At 47.1% G+C, this 19,856-nt stretch overlaps 1 pseudogene; it reads right to left on the bottom strand.

Annotated features, from left to right (window-relative positions):
* LOC145337209 (zinc-binding protein A33-like) overlaps positions 1–19,856 on the bottom strand; it is a 98,177-nt pseudogene that overhangs the window by 49,678 nt on the left and 28,643 nt on the right.

Raw genomic sequence — 19,856 nt, forward strand, 5'->3', positions numbered from 1 at the left:
ATTTTGGTCTCTGTAAGCATCCTATGGTGACAGCCTGCGTAAATTGTGCCTCTATTCTCTGGAGTTTAGAAATACGAGTGGACATTTCCTTTAAACATACAGAATTCTGAAGAGGCTGGTCAGTGTGGATGCTGAGAGATTGTTTGCACACTGGTCAGGGAAACTAAAACACGGGGGCACAGTCTCAGGATAAGGGGCCGATCATTTAAATTGAGATGAGGAGAAATTTCTTCACTTAAAGAGTTGTGAACCTTTGGAAATGTCCACCCCAGAGGATTGTGACTATTCCATCATGGAATGTGTGTGAGGCTGAAATAGACAGATCCAGTATTATTCTTCATTGATTTAAAGTTCAGAATTCAGTCAGAAATAGAAAATGAATGTTATTACCAGTGTGTTCTTAATTAAGCCATAGTAAACAAACAATTTAAATAAAAATATAAAAAATGCTGGGTAAACTGAGCTTTTATCCTCAAATTAAACATCCTTTAGTTTCTGTTATTCTGAATATTTTCTTTAACAAGCCAGTGTTGATAATATATTCTTCATGAAATTTACTGACATAATCAGCTTTTACTGCAGGACAAATTTCATCATCCTGAGAATGTTATTGCCCCATCGCTCACATCCCTGTTAATTGTAGCTTCACCACAGGGAGCATGGGCATTTAGAATGATCAAGTATATCATATATTACACCAACTGCTGAATAGATCTATTTTAAATTAGTTACAATTTAAACAGGGGATTTAAATAAGGCAAAGATATAACTTCTCCAAATCTTAACATGCGAGTAGAGATTTACTAACCTACAACTTCCAGTCCAACTGTAAATCTTTCAGAATCGGTTTTGTCATCAACCGAACACCTATACATTCCTTGATCAAATGCTGTTGTGTTTTTTATTCGAAGAGAAATGTTTCCTTGGGTCAGTTCATCTTTAAACAGTTCGGTCCTTCCTCTGTAATCATTGTGCTGAACAGTAAAATCATCTCCTCCATTTCTGTACACATGTACTGGTGCAGCAAGACCCGCTTTCATCCATCTCACCACCATGTTTCTGACGGATAGATCTGGTACAAGCTGACATTCCAATACAGCATCTTCACCTGCAGCAGTTACAACTGGATAATGAGGTCCGAGTATGATGAACTTACCTAGTGAACAATAGCATTGAAAATAAAATAGATATTCATGAATCTCAGAAGGAGAAATGCATTTACCAATCATTCAGACTCCCAGACCCACAAACTGACCTAGAAATATGGTCAAAAAGTGTCCTGGGTCAACAAATCAAAATAAGAGATAGTCTCTCTTCAAATACAATACTGGTCACCCTGTCCATGTCGTGTCTGCTAGATAGGAAACTATTAGGAAAGTAGAGTTGACACCTCCATCAACACTAGCTGGATGACAAAGCCAACCATCGCCTGGAAAAAGCAAGCTCAGAATTTAGCAGGTTCAGATTTGGAAGGAGTTGGTCTCAGAATACAAACGGGATGGTCTTCACCTGAACCAGAGGGGTACCAATATCCTGGAGGGGAATTTGCTAATGCTCTTCAGTTCTAGTTTTCCCTACAGTTGGATACATCCTTTCCACGTCCAAGCTATCCAGGCCTCGCAGTATCCTGTAAGTTTCAATAAGATCCCACCCCACGCACCCCCCCACCCCCCATCCTTCTAAACTCCAACGAGTACAGACCCAGAGTCCTCAACCGCTCCTCATACGGCAAGTTTTTCATTCCAGGGATCTTTCTTGTGAACCTCCTCTGGACCCTTTCCAAGGCCAGCACATCCCTCCTTAGATACAGGGCCCAAAACTGCTCACAATACTCCAAATGGGCTCTGACCAGAGCCTTATACAGTCTCAAAAGTACATCCCTGCTCTTGTATCCTAGCCATGAATGCTATTCTCAACATGAATGCGAACATTGCATTTGCCTCCCTAACTGCCAAATGACCTTGCACGTTTACCACAAGAGAATCTTGAACAAGGACTCCCAAGTCCCTTTATGCTCCTGATACTATTTAGTATAAAGCCCCTCTCCACAGCCCTAGCTGTATGATTCACCAGGGCACCAGTCTCAGCATGGTTCAGGTGAAGGCCACACTGGGTTACCTCCCTCATTCACCTTGACCGAGGCCATGCCCCATGAATCAAAACCTATTTCTCCCACATCAATCCTTTTATCATGCATCCAACTTTCTGATCTAATTTACCATTTACCAATTTAATAGAAACATAGAAGATAGGAGCAAGAGAAGGCCATTTGGCCCTTCGGGCCTGCTCTGCCATTCATTAAGATCGTGGCTGATCATCCAACTCAATAGCCTAATCGTGCTTTTTCCCCATAACTTAAGGACATAAGGACATAAGAAATAGGAGCAGGAGTAGGCCATCTAGTCCCTCGAGCCTGCTCCACCCTTCAACAAGATCATGGCTGATCTGAAGTGAATCAGTTCCACTTTCCCGCTTTCTCCCCATAACCCTTAATTCCCTTGTCTATCAGAAATCTATCTACCTGTGACTTAAATATATTCAACAAGGTAGCCTCCACCACTTCAATGGGCAGAGAATTCCAGAGATTCACCACCCTTTGAGTGAAGAAGTTCCTCCTCAACTCTGTTCTAAACTGCCCCCCCTTATTTTGAGGCTGTGCCCTCTAGTTCTGGTTTCCTTTCTAAGTGGAAAGAATCTCTCTACCTCTACCCTATCTCGCCCCTTCATTATCTTGTAAGTCTGTATAAGATCCCCCCTCAGCCTTCTAAACTCCATCGAGTACAGGCCCAGTCTATTTAATCCCTCCTCATAAGCTAACCCCCTCGTGTCCGGTATCAGCCTGGTGAACCTTCTCAGTACTCCCTCCACGGCCAAAATATCCTTTCGCAAATAAGGGGACCAAAACCTTTGGTCGCATTTGCCCCAAGTTCTATATCCAGCCGCCTCTTGAATGCATTCAATGTTTTGGCATCAAGTACTTCCTGTGGTAATGAATTCCACAGGCTCACCATTCTTTGGGTGAAGAAATGTCTCCTCACCTCCATCTTAAATGGTTTACCCTGAATCCTCAGACTGTGGCCCCTGGTTCTGGACTCCCCCATCATCAGGAACATCCTTTCTGCATCTACCCTGTTAGAATTTTGTAATTCTCTATGAGGTCTCCCCTCATTCGTCTGAACTCCAGTGAAAATAATCCTAACTTAGTCAATCTCTCCTCGTACGTCAGTCCCACCATCCCCGGAATCAGCCTTGTAAACCTTCACTGCACTCCCTCAAGAGTATGAACACCCTTCCTCAGAAAAGGAGACCAAAACTGCACACAATACTCTCGGTGTGGCCTCACCAAGGCCCTGTATAGTTGGAACAATACATCCCTGCTCCTGTACTCGAAACCTCTCGCAATAAAGCCAACATGCCATTTGCCTTCTTTACCGTCTGCTGTACCTGCATGTTCGCCTTCAGTGACTGGTGCACAAGGACACCCAGGTCCCTCTGCACACTCCCCTCTCCCAATTTACAGCCGTTCAGGTAGTAATCTGCCTTCTTGATTTTGCTTCCAAAGTGAATAACCTCACACTTCTCCATATTATACTGCATCTGCCATTGATTACCCCACTCACCCAATCTGTCCAGATCATTCTGAAGGATCTCTGCATCCTCGTCACAGTTCACCCTCCCACCCAACTTGGTATCATCTACAAACTTTGAGATGTTACATTTTGTTCCCTCATCCAAATCATTAATATATATTGTGAATAGTTGGGGTCCCAGCACTGATCCCTGTGGCACCCCATTAGTTATTGCCTGCCAAGAAAAGCACCCATAAATTCCTTTGTTTCCTCTCTGCCAACCAGTTTTCTATCTATTTCAATACGCTTCCTCAAATTTCCTGCACTCATTTTGCTCATGGTTAGCTGGTAAATCAGAGATTATTGTATTTGTGATTCTGCTTTTTCATTTAGTCCCTGAGCTGCTCCTATTGCCTCAGCAGAACTTTCTTCTTAGTCCTCCCTATGTCATTAATGTCCATGTGGACAGTGACAAATGGATCTTTCTCATCCCACTGAAAATTCCTTTACAATTTTAGATTATCACCTCTGGCTCCATCTTGTTTTATGTATGTGTTTTTTTTACTGGTTCATTTTACTGCTTTATTAAACCTTTCACTGTGCATTCGGACAGCTGCTCTTCAAGCCATTCAAACCCCATCCAGACATATCTTTGGTTTCTTTGCCTAATCAATTAACACTCATTTTGCCTTTGCACTGTGAAAACCTTTCTTATGTCATCTCTGCTGCCCACCACCCTGTCACAGAGCTGCCCTTCTGTTCTTCTTGCTTCCTTTTAACTTGATCAAAACTATTGTCTTTCTAACTTCCTTATGCTAATGAAAGGTCACAGATCTAAAACATTGGTTTGACCTTTATCCTCCTGACAAGCCTGAAATCAGCACGGGTGAATGTAAATGTCCCACCTGAGATCACATTGTTAACGTGATATTGTGCTGGGTAGCCAACGAATGGCCACCCAGTTTGTAACTGGTCTGCTGGTTGGATGTCTGTGTGAGCAAGGGCAGGTATGTGTAGGGCACAGGGTCCAATGAACAAAGGACAAAGAACAAAGAACAACCCAGCACAGGAAACAGGCCCTTTGGCCCAACGAGCCCGTGCCGCCAATTCAACAAAGCATTTTCCTACACCTACCCTGCCCTGTGTGTATGTGAATGGTACCCCTAATGTACCCAGATTCAGGGGAGAATAGTGTAGGGTCAATTTGGTACACCAATCAGCCTAAGAGCACATCTTTGGGGTGTGGGAGGAAACCGGAGCGCCCGGAGAAAACCCACGCAACCACAGGGAGAATGCGCAAACTCCCACAGACACCGGCCCAAATCCATGTATCTGCACAGCTAGCAGTGATAGTCACTGAGCTGTTGTGGTGCCCGTCTGCTGGTCCAGGATTAAGCACACACAACGACATGAAGTACTAGGCCACTCTCAAAACCTCCAAGAGTAGCCCACGCACAACCCACCGTGTGCATGCCCCTCGTTTGACAACAAGGTGGACCGACACCTGTGGATTAAAAGAGATAAAAACATTAACATGTAATACTACATTTCCAGTATCGTCCCGAGGCTCTGACCCTTTTTAATACCGTCTACTATAACCCTCCATCCCTGTTTCACTCATGTGTCTATCTAAGTAAACCTTAAACAAGTCCAACGTTCCTGCCTCCACCACCTTACTTGGTGGCACGTTCCATATCCCCACGACCCTCTGCGTGAAAAACCTTCCTCTAGTATCCAAATTATACTTCTCCCCTCTCACCCTTAGATCGTGACCTCTCGTAATAGTTGTCCCCAATCTAGGGAAAAGCCTACCACTGTTGACTCTATCTATTCTCTTCATTATTTTATACACCTCTATCAGATCCCCCCTTAATCTCCGTCTTTCTAAGGAGAAGAGCCCCAGTTTTTCCAACCTTTCCTCGTAACTCAGTCCTTCCATGCCAGGCAGCATCCTGGTAAACCTTCTCTGCACCCTCTCCAGGGTCTCCACGTCCTTCCGGTAGTAAGGTGACCAGAACTGGACACAGTACTCCAAATGCGGCCAAATCAACGTTCCGTACAACTGAAGCATTAGACAACAGCTCTTATACTCTATACCTCTTCCTATAAAGGCTAGCATTCCGTAAGCTTTCTTCACAATCTTCTCTACCTGTGTTGACACGTTCAGAGACTTGTGCACCTGCACTCCCAGGTCCCTCTGTATCTCTATACTCTTAATCGGTCTATCTTTTATCATGTAACTCCTCCCTGCATTATTCTTTCCAAAATGCATTACCTTGCATTTGTCAGGATTAGATTCCATCTGCCATCTATCTGCCCAATATACCAACCTATCTACATCCTGCTGTGTCACCTGACAGTCTTCCTCAGTATCTGCCAATCCTGCCATCTTGGTGTCATCTGCAAACTTGCTGATCACACCACATACGCCCTCTTCCAAGTCGTTTATATATACTACAAAGAGGAGAGGTCCCAGTACTGAGCCCTGCGGCACACCACTGGTGACTGACCTCCAGCCAGAAAAGGACCTTTCCACTACTACTCTCTGTCTCCTATTTCCCAGCCAGTTTTCAATCCACCTAGCTACCTGTCCTTGTATCCCATGTGCCTTAACCTTTTCTACCAGCCTCCCGTGAGGGACTTTGTCAAACGCCTTACTGAAATCCATATAGATGACACCAACGGCTCGTCCATCGTCAACCGTTTTTGTCACCTCCTCAAAAAATTCTACCAGATTCGTAAGGCAAGACCTCCCCTGAACAAAGCCATGTTGCGTATCCCTAATCAGATCGCAACGCTACAAATGCTTATACATCCTATCCCTAAGAATTTTTTCCAATAATTTTCCTACGACCAATGTCAAACGCACTGGTCTGTAATTACCAGGGTTATCCCTACTACCCTTTTTAAACAGTGGTACCACATTAGCTACCCTCCAGTCCTCTGGGACCTCACCTGTGTCCAAAGAAGAGACAAAGATTTGTGCCAGAGGCCCAGCAATTTCATCTTTCACCTCCCTAAGCAGCCTGGGATAAATACCATCAGGCCCCAGAGCTTTATCCGTTTTTATGCTACCTAAAAGCCCTAGCACTTCCTCCCTCGTAATGGATATTTCCTGCCACTGATCTACAGCTCCCTCCAAGACATTACACGACACCAAACCCCTCTCCTTCGTGAATACCGACGCAAAGTATTCATTCAGGATCTCCCCCATTCCCTCAGACTCGATGCATAGCTCCCCTCCTTTGTCCCTAAGAGGACCAATTTTCCCTCTAACTACTCTCTTGCTCCTAATATAAGAGTAAAATGCCTTTGGATTTTCCTTAATCCTACCAGCCAAAGCCATTTCATGCCCCCTTTTCGCCCTTCTAACTCCCCTTTTAAGCTCCCTCCTACTCTCTCTATATTCCTCCAGCGCACTCTCTGTTCCCCGTTGTTTCGACCTAACATACGCCTCCCTCTTCTTCCTGACCAAGTCTTCGATACCCCCTGTAATCCACGGCTCTCTAATCCTGCCTTTCCCATCCTTCCTCTTTACCGGCACATGCCTTTCCTGCAACATCATCAGTTTGCTCTTAAAAGCCTCCCACTTACCAACCGTGGACTTTCCAGCTAACAACCCCTCCCAATCAGTGTCCTTCAGCTCCCTCCTAATCCGGCTATAGCTCGCCTTTCCCCAGTTCAGCACCCTCCACTTCGGCCGGCACTCATCCCTTTCCATTTTTATCCTAAACTAGACGGACTTGTGGTCACTGTTAGCCATATGTTCGCCTACCTCAACTTCAACCACCTGCCCCGGCTCATTACCCAACACTAAATCCAATATAGCCCCCTCCCTAGTCGGGCTAGTTACATACTGCTCTAGAGACCCTTCCAAAACACATTTTACAAACTCCTCTCCCTCCGTACCCCCAGCTCTAGGCCCCCTCCAATTCACTCCAGGAAGATTAAAGTCACCCACTACAACCACTCTATTCTTTCTGCACCTATCTAAAATGCCTCTGCAAATGCCTTCCTCCACTGACCTCGGGCTGTTGGGTGGCCTATAATACACCCCTAGCATCATAATCGCTCCCTTTTTATTCCTCAACTCCACCCACAGCGACTCAATCCCTAACTCCTCCATATTATCCTCCCTCTGCACTGCTGTGATGTTCTCCTTTACTAACAGTGCCACCCCTCCACCTCTCTTCAACCCTCCTCTGTCACATCTAAAACACTTATACCCAGGAACATTCAGCTGCCAATCCTGCCCTTCCTTTAACCACGTCTCCGTCACTGCCACCACATCTAAATCCCTCACAAACATCAAGGCCCTAAGCTCATCCGTTTTACCCGTCACACTCCTCTCATTGAAACAGACGCAGTCCAACCCACCAGGGCCACTCAGAACCTCCTTCCCCCTGATAATTTTCCTTTCACCCAAACCTACCCTATCACCCAACTCACTCCCGACCCCAGTGTCTAATGAGCTATCAGTCTCATCCCCACCACCCCCCCGCATTAGTTTAAACCCTGCCTAAACACTCCAGCTAACCTCCCTGCTAAGACATTTGTCCCTCTCCCATTCAAATGCTCCCCATCCCTCCTGTACAGTTGCCCTTCTCTCTCAAATACTTCCCAGTGGTCTACAAAAGTAAAGCCCTCTACCTTGCACCAATCCCTCAACCACGCATTCAGCTGCATGATCTTGTTATTCCGAGCCCTGCTGTTACTAGGCAGCAACCCAGAGAATGCCACCCTGGAGGTCCTGCTCTTTGGTTTGGACCCCATCTCCCTAAATTGCCTGCGTACATCTGCCCTACTCTGCCTTCCTGTGTCCCTCTCCCCTACGTGTATTATTACTTCTGCCTGGGTCCCCTCCCCTTTCAAAATTCCCTCTATCCTCCCCGATCTGTCCTGTACCCCTGCTCCAGGGAGGCAGACCACCATCCTGGAGTCACGCTTTTGTCCACAGAACCTCCTGTCAATTCCTTTGACCCTCCCATCCCCCACCACTATCACATTGCCAGCCCCCTTCCTTCCCTCTGAGTCATTCTGGCCCTCCTGTCTTTCCTTTTGTACCCCTGTCGATGAATTTTGGGGGGCCACTGGGGTGGTCTTTGGACCAGGACTATTCTTCTTCTTCCTCTTCTTCCTCTTAACAGTTGTCCACCCATCCTGCTCCTCAGCCCCTGGGACCGCCACTTGCTCATGGTTCATAGCCATTAACTCCTCATTCTCCCTGTGATGAGCTTTAGCTCCCTAAAGGCAGTCAGGATTTGTGGGAGAGGCTGAGGGTACTTTGTGGCTTAAGATCAATGACTTTACTGCTGTCCAGCAATGTCATCAGCATCAGGTGGCCATGGAAAGTTGGTGGGCAAGTCGGATGCACTAGCCTTCAATAGGCTCCCTGACAGCACTGTGGTTTACCTATACCTCAGGGACTGCAGAGGTTCAAGAAGGCAGCTCACCACCATCTTCTGAATGGGAAACTAATCAGTTCACCAGAACCTTCTGAACAGGAGACTTATCAGTTACCCATCACCTTCTGAATGGGAAACTTTTCAGCTACCCACCATTTTCTGAATGGGAACTAAGAATGGGCACTAAATGTTGAACGAGACAGCCCACATCCTGTAAATGAACTGTTTTGGTCCTGACCAGGAGCGTGAATAATGCTCTGGAGCTGGATTTCCAGTTGCTCCTCCAATCTTGATGAAACAGGCATCTGGGATGGGGGTAAGAGTGTAGGTCCCAGATATGTGTGCTACAGATATGGGAGAGGTCATGGGCCCTCTTAACTGAAAGTGGGCTTTCCCAGCCAGAGTACCCTTTGAAGCTCCAATACAGATGGCATCATCTCTCCAGTGTCTCAGCAGGCCACCAAGCATGTATAGTGATGATGATTAAATTCATTGATGTTCTGCCTTCCTTCTACAGATGAACCAACCACACCAGCTGCAAGGGAATCGCTCTCAAAGTCTTTTCATGTGATATAACAGACTTCATGTCTCGGGCATGTGTTCACCAGCCACAGCCACATCAAGGTCTGGCCATTAACTCTGGGGTTTTCACCAGACAGATGCTGCCTGACCTGCTGATTATTTCCAGCATTTTCTGTTTTTATCTCAATGGTTTTTCTGCTTTCTGTGAACACCTTCATAAATCTACTTTGCACACAGTCTAAAGTTGCTCCCCAAGAGACAATTGGGATCTCCACTGGGACATACTTGTAAGCATTTGAACAGTGGCTGCTTCATCTCACTTGGTGGACTGACTTCTCTTCCTCTGAAAGTGGGATATGGATATTCCATTTCAGGGAATTCCCACTGCCACTGATGGATAAAGATTCTGCTCCTTGTTATTTGAAAAGATGAATGTGCAGAGTTAAGGGGAGTAACTGGTGAAATGGTGCTAGGTGCATTGCTCACTCGGATAGTTAGTGCAGACACAATGGGCCAAATAGCCTCCTGTGCCATAACTTTGTGATTCTTAACAAGGCCAGCCGAGAAATCCTGGGACCAGCGAGAATTGTTTGTCACCTGGTCTTCTCCAGTTTCCTGTGGGTTACACTAGAGTTATATAGCAGGAGTGTGTCAGAACACACAATTAAATCTGTGAATAACATTCTTAGTATATGAATACACAGAAAGGGAAGTTATTGGTAGCTTTCACAGAATAATGACCAAAGCTGAAAAACTGAATTAACAAAAAACCAATAGAAAATTCACATTATTAATAAAAATCAACTTGGATGCTGAGAGAGAGAGAGAGACAGAGCTAAGATTTTACCTGTTAAAAACCTGTTTAAAATAAGTTTAAAGCACTTTACTCTTTGTAGAACTGTTTAAAGCATTTATTTATTGTATTTACTGCTTTAAGAATTCTGAGGGTGTGGTGAAAAGGCATTTGTGGACCAGCCTGCTTTAAATCAGCGCCAGGTTTAAAAGGAGGCCTGGTGTAGACAGCGGGCAGCGTCTGAGCGGGCAGCGGAGTGAGGGGGAAGCAGAGTGAGTTAATAGGGCTTAATATCAAAAAGGGCTGGAGGGAAAAAAGGCCAGGTGAGTTTGTTTGAAAAAAACAAGGAAAAAAAATTTTTTCAAAACTACTACAGCAAGAAACAAGGAAAAAAAATTTTTTTCCCATAAAAAATTACAGTGAATAATGGAGGGGCATGTGATGTGTGGTTTGTGTATGATGTGGGAACTGGTGGACCCCAGGGTCCTTCCCAGTGACCATGTCTGCAGTAAGTGCAGGTTGCTGGAGGAGCTCCAGCTCAAGGTGGATGAGCTGGCCTCTGAGCTACAGACACTGAGGCTCATCAGGGGGAGAGAGGGTGCCCCTAGACTGGCTAAATCTAAGGGTCAGGGACAAAAGGGGGCTGCTGGGAGGAGGAGGAAGGGGGGTGAGGAGCGGAATCTGCATAACAGGTTTGAGGTTCTTGCTTCCAGTCTGGAAGAGGACGAGGCAGGTGAGGTTGGTGAGCAAGCTGCACACGGTACAGTGATGCAGCAGGACATAGGCAAAGAGAAGGGGAAAAGGAACATAGTAGTGATTGGAGATAGTGGGGTGAAGAGTATTGACACTGTCCTTTGTCACAATGACAAAGTGCACAGAAGGGTGTGTTGTCTGCCTGGTGCTCGGGTACAGGATGTCACAGCTGGGCTGCAGAGGAACCTGGAGTGGGAGGGTGAGAACCCGGTCGTTGTAGTACATGTGGGTGCCGGCGACGTAGGCAAAGTGCGGACTGAGGATCTGCGGAGGGAGTATGAGAAGCTGGGAATGGAATTAAAAAGTAGAACCGACAAGGTGGTCGTCTCTGGGCTACTGCCTGAACTGAGTGCAGACGGGCGCAGGGTTGACAGGATAAAGGAAGTGAATGGGTGGCTCAGGGATTGGTGTGGGAGGAATGGGTTCGAATTTATGGGGCATTGGCACCAGTATTGGGGTAGGTGGGACTTGTTCGGGCGGGATGGGGTTGGTCTGAATCGTGCTGGGACCAGAGTGTTGGCGAATCGAGTAAAGAGGACTGTAGACAGGGCTTTAAACTAATTAGGGGGGGGGAGGGTGCGAGGGTAGGTGACGCTACGAGGTCTAAAGTTAAGGATAGGGTACAGGTAAGGGAAGAGGCCGAGGATGTCCCAATTGGTGGCGTTACGGCAAATAGGGTCCAGGTGAAGGCTGGGATGAAGAAGGCTGGGATGAAAGCGCTTTATCTGAATGCACGAAGCATTCGGAATAAAGTGGATGAGCTGGTGGCGCAGATCGACACAAATGGATACGATCTGGTGGCCATTACAGAGACGTGGCTGCAAGGTGACAGGGACTGGGAGATGAATGTACAGGGCTATCAAGTGTTTAGGAAGGACAGGCAGGAGGAAAGAGGGGGTGGCGTAGCTCTGCTGATTAAGGATAGTATCAAGGTGGTAGCAAGGGATGATATCGGAGCCAAAGAGCAGAACGTGGAATCGTTGTGGGTGGAGATTAGGAACAGCAAAGGGAGGAAGACGCTGGTGGGTGTCGTCTATAGGCCCCCGAATAATGATCTGGAGGTGGGGCGGGCTGTTAACACGCAAATAAGTGCGGCGTGCAGGAATGGGACGGCAGTAGTTATGGGAGATTTCAATCTACATATTGATTGGTCGACCCATGTTGGACGAGGTGGGCTCGAGGAGGAGTTCTTGGAATGCTGCCGGGATAATTTCCTTGAACAGTGTGTGTTGGAGCCGACGAGGGAGCAAGCTATCTTGGATCTGGTGCTATGTAATGAGACGGGTAGAATTAGGGACCTTGCGGTGAAGGATCCTCTTGGAGAGAGTGATCATTGTATGGTGGAGTTTCTGGTGCAGATGGAGGAGGAGAAAGTGGGTTCCCGGACGCGCGTCCTTTGTTTGAATAGAGGGGAGTATGGTAGGATGAGAGAAGAATTAGCGAATGTGGACTGGGGGAATGTGTTGGAAGGTAGGTCTGCTGAGGAGCAGTGGAGGATCTTTAAGGAGATCTTTCTTGGTGCTCAGCAGAAATTTATTCCGATGGTTAAAAAGGACAGTAGGAAGAGAGGTAATAAGCCGTGGATAACGAAGGAGGTGAAGGAAAGTGTTAAATTAAAAGCGGAGGAATTTAGAGTAGGTAAGAGCAGTGGGCGAGAAGAGGATTGGGAAAGGTTTAAATGTCAACAAAGATTGACAAAGAAGTTGATAAAGGAGGGTAGGAGAAACTATGAAGCTGGGCTAGCGCTTAATATAAAAAAGGATAGCAAGAGTTTTTATAAATATATAAAAAGGAAGAGGCTGGCTAGGGTAAACGTTGGTCCTTTAGAGGATGAGAAAGGGGAGCTAGTGGTAGGGGATGGGGATATGGCGAAGGTCTTGAATAACTTTTTTGTTTCTGTCTTCACGGAGGAGGACGTGAATAATTTGCCGGGTGTTAGCGATGGAAAGGTGGTAGGAATGGAGGGTCTTAATGACATTACTGTTACTAGAGAGGTGGTGCTCGACAGACTGGAGGGGCTGATTGTGGACAAGTCCCCAGGACCGGATGGAATGCATCCGAGGGTTCTGAAAGAAATGGCGGAGGTGATAGTGGATGCCTTGGTGGTTATTTTCCAGACGTCGCTGGATTCTGGGGAAGTGCCGGAAGATTGGAAAACGGCTAATGTTACGCCGTTGTTTAAGAAGGGTGCCAGGCAAAAGGCGGGGAATTATAGGCCGGTTAGTTTAACGTCTGTGGTAGGTAAAATGTTAGAATCTGTCATTAAGCAGGAAATTGCGAGGCATCTTGAAGGGAATTGCTTGATAGGGCGGACGCAACACGGTTTCATTAAAGGGAAGTCGTGTCTGACAAATTTACTGGAGTTCTATGAGGATGTGTCTAGGGCAGTGGATAGAGGAGAGCCGGTGGATGTGGTCTTTCTGGATTTTCAGAAGGCGTTTGACAAGGTACCTCACAAGAGGTTATTGCAGAAGGTCAGGGGACATGGAGTTGGGGGTAGGGTGTTAGCGTGGATAGAGGATTGGTTGTCAAATAGGAGGCAGAGAGTGGGGGTCAATGGGTGCTATTCGGATTGGCGGATGGTGACTAGTGGGGTGCCCCAGGGGTCAGTGCTGGGGCCTCAGCTATTTACCATTTATATAGATGATCTGGAGGAGGGAACCGAGTGCAGGGTGTCGAAATTTGCTGATGACACCAAGATTGGGGGAACGGCAAATTGTGCGGAGGGTGTGGAGAGTCTGCAGAAGGATCTAGATAGGCTGGGCGAATGGGCCAGGAAATGGCAAATGGAATTTAATGTTGGCAAGTGTGAGGTGGTCCACTTTGGTAGGAAGAATGGTAGGAAGGACTATTACTTACGTGGCGAAAAACTGCAGCAGGCGACGGTGCAGAGGGACCTCGGGGTCCTTGTGCATGAGTCGCAAAAACCCAGCTTGCAGGTGCAGCAGGTGGTCAGGAAGGCGAATGGGATGCTGGCCTTCATAGCGAGGGGGATTGAATATAAAAGTAGGGAGGTCTTGCTGCAGCTGTATAGGGCATTGGTGAGGCCGCAGCTGGAGTACTGTGTGCAGTTTTGGGCGCCGCACCTGCGCAAGGATATTTTGGCCCTGGAGGGAGTGCAGAGGAGGTTTACTAGGCTGATACCGGAGTTGAGGGGATTGAGCTATGAGGAGAGGCTGAATAAACTAGGCTTGTACTCGTTAGAGTTTAGAAGAATGAGGGGAGATCTCATTGAGACGTATAAGATGATGAATGGGATGGATAGGATAGAGGTGGAGAGACTCTTCCCGCTCAAAAAAGACAGTAGGACTAGGGGGCACAGCCTCAAGATAAAGGGTAGGCGGTTTAGAACGGAGTTGAGGAGGAACTTCTTCACTCAAAGGGTGGTGAATCTCTGGAATTCTCTGCCCGTTGAAGTGGTGGAGGCTGCCTCGCTAAATATTTTTAAGAAGCGGGTTGATGGGTTTTTGATAAGAGAAGGGATTGAGGGTTATGGGGAGAGGGCGGGAAAGTGGAACTGAGCCACGACAGATCAGCCATGATCTTATTGAATGGCGGGGCAGGCTCGAAGGGCTAGATGGCCTACTCCTGCTCCTATTTCTTATGTTCTTATGTTCTTATGAAATAAAAATGGAATTAAACATAGAAGGTAGGAGCAGGAGGAAGCCATTTGGCACTTCGAGCCTGCTCCGCTGTTCATTCTCACCATGGCTGATCATCCAACTCAATAGCCTAATTCTGCTTTCTTCCCCATAACCTTTGATCCCAATCGTCCCAGGTGCTATATCCATCTGCCTCTTGAATGCATTCAATGTTTTGGCATTAACTACTTCCTGTGGTAATGAATTCCACAGGCTTACCACTCTTTGGTGAAGAAATTCCCCTCACTTCCGTCCTAAATGGTCTACCCTGAATCCTCAGACAGTGAGCCCTGGTTTTGGACTCCCCACCATTGAGAATGTCCTCCCTGCATCTACCCTGTCTAGTTTTGTTAGAATTTTATAAGTCTCTATGAGATTCCCCTTATTCATCTGAACTCCAGCAAAAACAATCCGAACCCAGTCAATCTCTCCTCATCCATCAGTCCCACCATCCCCCGAAACAGCTTGGTAAACCTTCGCTGCTCTCCCTCGAGAGCAAAAACATCCTTCCTCAGAAAATGAGACCAAAGCTGCACACAATACTCTAGGTGTGGCCTCACTAAGGCCCTGTATAATTGCAACACACATCCCTGCTCCTGTACTCAAAACCTCTCGCAATGAAGACTAACACACTATTTGCCTTCTTTACCACCTGCTGCCCCTGCATGTTCACCTTCAGTGCCTGGTGCACAAGGACACCCAGGTCACACTGCACACTCCCCTCTCCCAATTTACAGCCATTCTTGTTTTTGCTTCCAAAGTGAATAACCTCACATTTATCTAAATTATACTGCATCTGACCACTCACCCAACCTGTCCAGGTCATTCTGAAGGATCTCTGCATCCTCGTCACAGTTCACCCTCCCACCCAACTTGGTATCCTCTGCAAACTTTGAGATGTTACATTTTGTTCCTTCATCCAAATCATTAATATATATTGTGAATAGCTGGGGTCTCAGCACCGATCCCTGTGACACAACAGTAGTTACTGCCTGACCATTTGAAAAGCACCCATTAATTCCTATTGGGAATTGGGATTTACTTAATCACTACATGATCAGTGTTCCTGACATTATCCTCTACACTATATAAATATTGCCAATACTATAGAAGAGGGAATCTTCCATCAATGATAAACAACATTGGTGAACTACTTCTAATGTAACTCAAGAAGCTATAATGATTCATACCATGTACTGAGACCAGAATCATAAACAGCAGCAACACAATGCGCTGAACCTCTCTCATCTTGAGACCTTATCAGATGAACCATCGCCTGTGAGAGACAGAGAGAAAACAGTCTCATTAATTGTCTTGTCAATCATATATGTACAGTGTTCATATACACCTGTCAAACAGGCTGTGCACCAGCGATGGTAAGATTTTGGTGAAATATAAAAGACTCTTGGGCCTGAATCCTGAAGAAATCTAATGAACATTTGTGGGTTGCATTTTTTTTTACCTCTATGTATTGTTTAGTGCCTTTCTCTGGAGTCTTTCATAACACACGAAGACAGGCTTTCATCAGAAGATAATCCTGAGACAAGTGAGACAGTTGGTGAATGGCGCAAGGCTGATTTTAATTTTCAGTGACTGATTAAAATCTGTTTAGCGAGCTCTGATGCAATTTTCCGGGCACAGATAGTTTCCCATCTTTGCTGTGGAGGTCCACACCTGGTCCCCAGCAACAGGGACCAGATGTAATGGCCCCACTGGTGGAACTGGAGGCTATTGAGGCCTCCAACACTGGGCTGTGCCAAGTGGCCAGGGTCTCACAGAGGGCAGGGCCAAGAGGGGGGTTGGGGGAGAGGTAGGAGGGGAGGGAAGGGGGGTGTTCAGCATTGGTGTGGCGGTCCAGCATAAGTTTTCAGATACTTATGGATAAAGACAAGAGTGGTCCTCAACTGGGGGAAGGCCAACCATCACTGAATTAGCAAGAATTGGAGCATGTGGATTGGGAGCAGCTGTTTAAGGGTAAATCCACATTTGACATAGAGAAGTCTTTTAAGACCAGTTGATTAGAGTGTAGGACAGGCATGTTCCTGTGAAAGCAAAGGACAGGAATAACAAGATTCAGGACCCTCAATGACAGCAGAAATTGTCAGCTTAGTCAAAAATAACCGGAAACATACGTGAGGTCTCGGCAACTAAATTACCTGGGGCAGCACGGTGGCACAGTGGTTAGCACTGCTGCCTCACAATGCCAGGGACTTGGGTTCGATTCCTGGATTGAGTCACTGTCTGTACAGAGCCTGCACGTAATCCCATGTCTGCGTGGGTTTTCTCTTGGTTCCTCCCACTGTCTGAAAGGTGTGCTGGTTAGGTGCATTGGTCATGCTAAATTCTCCCTCAGTGTACCCGAACAGGTGCTGGAGTGTGGAAACTAGGGGATTTTAACGCCAGCTTTATTGCAGTGTTAATGTAAGCCTACTTGTGAAACTAATAAATTAACTTTGAAACAATCAAAGCCCTGAAAAATATAGAGAAAGTAGGAAGGAGCTCACATGGGAAGTTAGGAAGGCCAAAAGGAGCAATGAAATGTCCTTGGCCAGCAGGGTTAAGGAGAATCCCAAAATATTTTATACCTATATTAGGCGCAAAATTATAGTTAGGGAAAGAATAGGCCCATTCAAGGAGAAAGGAGGGAGGTTATGCGTGGACCCAAAGGAAGTGGGTGAGATCCTTAATGAGTATTTTATATCGGTATTCACCAAATAGAGGGACGAGGGATTTGAGGTTAAGGTAGGGTGTGTGAATACTCTCAGGCAGGTCAATATAATGAAGGAGGAGTTGTTTGGTGTGTTAAAAGGCATTAAAGTAGACAAGTCCCCAGGGCCAGATGGGATCTATCCCAGGATACTTTGCAAGAAATTGGAGACACTGCGCGCCCGCACGGATACGGCGGAGACACTGCGCGCCCGCACGGATACGGCGGAGACACTGCGCGCCCGCACGGATACGGCGGAGACACTGCGCGCCCGCACGGATACGGCGGAGACACTGCGCGCCCGCACGGATACGGCGGAGACACTGCGCGCCCGCACGGATACGGCGGAGACACTGCGCGCCCGCACGGATACGGCGGAGACACTGCGCGCCCGCACGGATACGGCGGAGACACTGCGCGCCCGCACGGATACGGCGGAGACACTGCGCGCCCGCACGGATACGGCGGAGACACTGCGCGCCCGCACGGATACGGCGGAGACACTGCGCGCCCGCACGGATACGGCGGAGACACTGCGCGCCCGCACGGATACGGCGGAGACACTGCGCGCCTACACTGAGAGTGGGGGTTAATGGGTGCTATTCGGATCGGCAGTTGGTGACTAGTGGAGTGCCCCAGGGGTCGGTGCCGGGGCCTCAGCTATTTACCATTTATATAGATGATCTGGAGGAGGGAACCGAGTGTAGGGTGTCGAAATTTGCTGATGACACCAAGATTGGTGGAACGGCAAATTGTGCGGAGGGTGGGGAGAGTCTGCAGAAGGATCTAGATAGGCTGGGTGAATGGGCCAGGAACTGGCAAATGGAATTTAATGTTGGCAAGTGTGAGGTGGTCCACTTTGGTAGGAAGAATGGTAGGAAGGACTATTACTTACGTGGCAAAAAACTGCAGCAGGCGACAGTGCAGAGGGACCTCGGGGTCCTTGTGCATGAGTCACAAAAACCCAGCCTGCAGGTGCAGCAGGTGGTCAGGAAGGCGAATGGGATGCTGGCCTTCATAGTGAGGGGGATTGAATATAAAAGTAGGCAGGTCTTGCTGTGGCTGTATAGGGCATTGGTGAGGCCGCAGCTGGAGTACTGTGTGCAGTTTTGGTCGCCGCACTTATGCAAGGATATTTTGGCCTTGGAGGGAGTGCAGAGGAGGTTTACTAGGCTGATGCCGGAGTTGAGGGGGTTGAGCTATGAGGAGAGGCTGAATAAACTAGGCTTGTACTCATTAGAGTTTAGAAGAATGAGGGGAGATCTCATTGAGACATATAAGATGATGAATGGGATGGATAGGATAGAGGTGGAGAGGCTCTTCCCGCTCAGAAAGGACAGTAGGACTAGGGGGCACAGCCTCAAGATAAAGGGGGGGGCGGTTTAGAACGGAGTTGAGGAGGAACTTCTTCACTCAAAAGGTGGTGAATCTCTGGAATTCTCTGCCCGTTGAAGTGGTGGAGGCTGCCTCGCTAAATATTTTTAAGACGCGGGTTGATGGGTTTTTGATAAGCGAGGGGATTAAGGGTTATGGGGAGAGGGCGGGAATGTGGAACTGAGCCACGACTGATCAGCCATGATCTTATTGAATGGCGGGGCAGGTTCGAAGGGCTAGATGGCCCACTCCTGCTCCTATTTCTTATGTTCTTATGTTCTTATGTTCTAATAGGGTCAGCTGGCTTGAGAGACCTGTCACACCAGAGGGTGGAGTTCTCTCTCTCTCAGGAGAAGCATCAATCAGCCATGTATAGGCACGTATGAACTGGGGCCCTTCCCCAAGGCAGCCTTGACTGATATTCCCTGTACCTGATTTCTCTTTATGAAGAAATATCTCTTGTTCCTAACAAAGCCTGGTGTTTTGATGATGCTGAGGTATGCCGTGCTGTTACATTCGTATCAAGCCTTGTAAAAAGAGAACATTTAACTAATTGCATTCACAACTCACAGGTAGCTGTAGTTTCAAAACTACAGCTTGTAAAGTATCCTGCACACCTATTACATTTAACACTCTTCCGCTGACTGGAACCAAATAAACCCGCATCACAAATTAAGGATTTGAATCACTGCTTTCCCATGTGGAATGTGGAACAAGGCCATACCTCACAGATCACCTTCATCAGGCACCAAACAAGGGCTGGAATGATATACTCTGCGATCAGGAGCATTTTCCTGCTTCGCAGAGTGTATTATGGGGCCTGATGACATTGGGCACCGTTTACAAAATCATCACAGCAGTTTTTGATAATACGGTACACAGGGCAGGTCAAAAGCTCAGGAACCCGCCCATGTTATTTGCATATCAATTAAGCTCAGTAAGTACGCAGTTCACTGCAATAAATGCAGTCAAGAAAGGCAATCATACACCTTAGGATGTGATTAAAAATGGTGGGAATCTGCTTTTTTAAGGGGAGTTTATTAGGCCGAATTTTAAAACTACTGCTAAAACCAGAGTCTGACCTTTTCAATT

The sequence above is a fragment of the Carcharhinus amblyrhynchos genome, unplaced genomic scaffold (assembly GCF_965287045.1).
Source record: "Carcharhinus amblyrhynchos unplaced genomic scaffold, sCarAmb.v2.hapA scaffold_45, whole genome shotgun sequence".
NCBI lineage: Eukaryota > Metazoa > Chordata > Chondrichthyes > Carcharhiniformes > Carcharhinidae > Carcharhinus > Carcharhinus amblyrhynchos.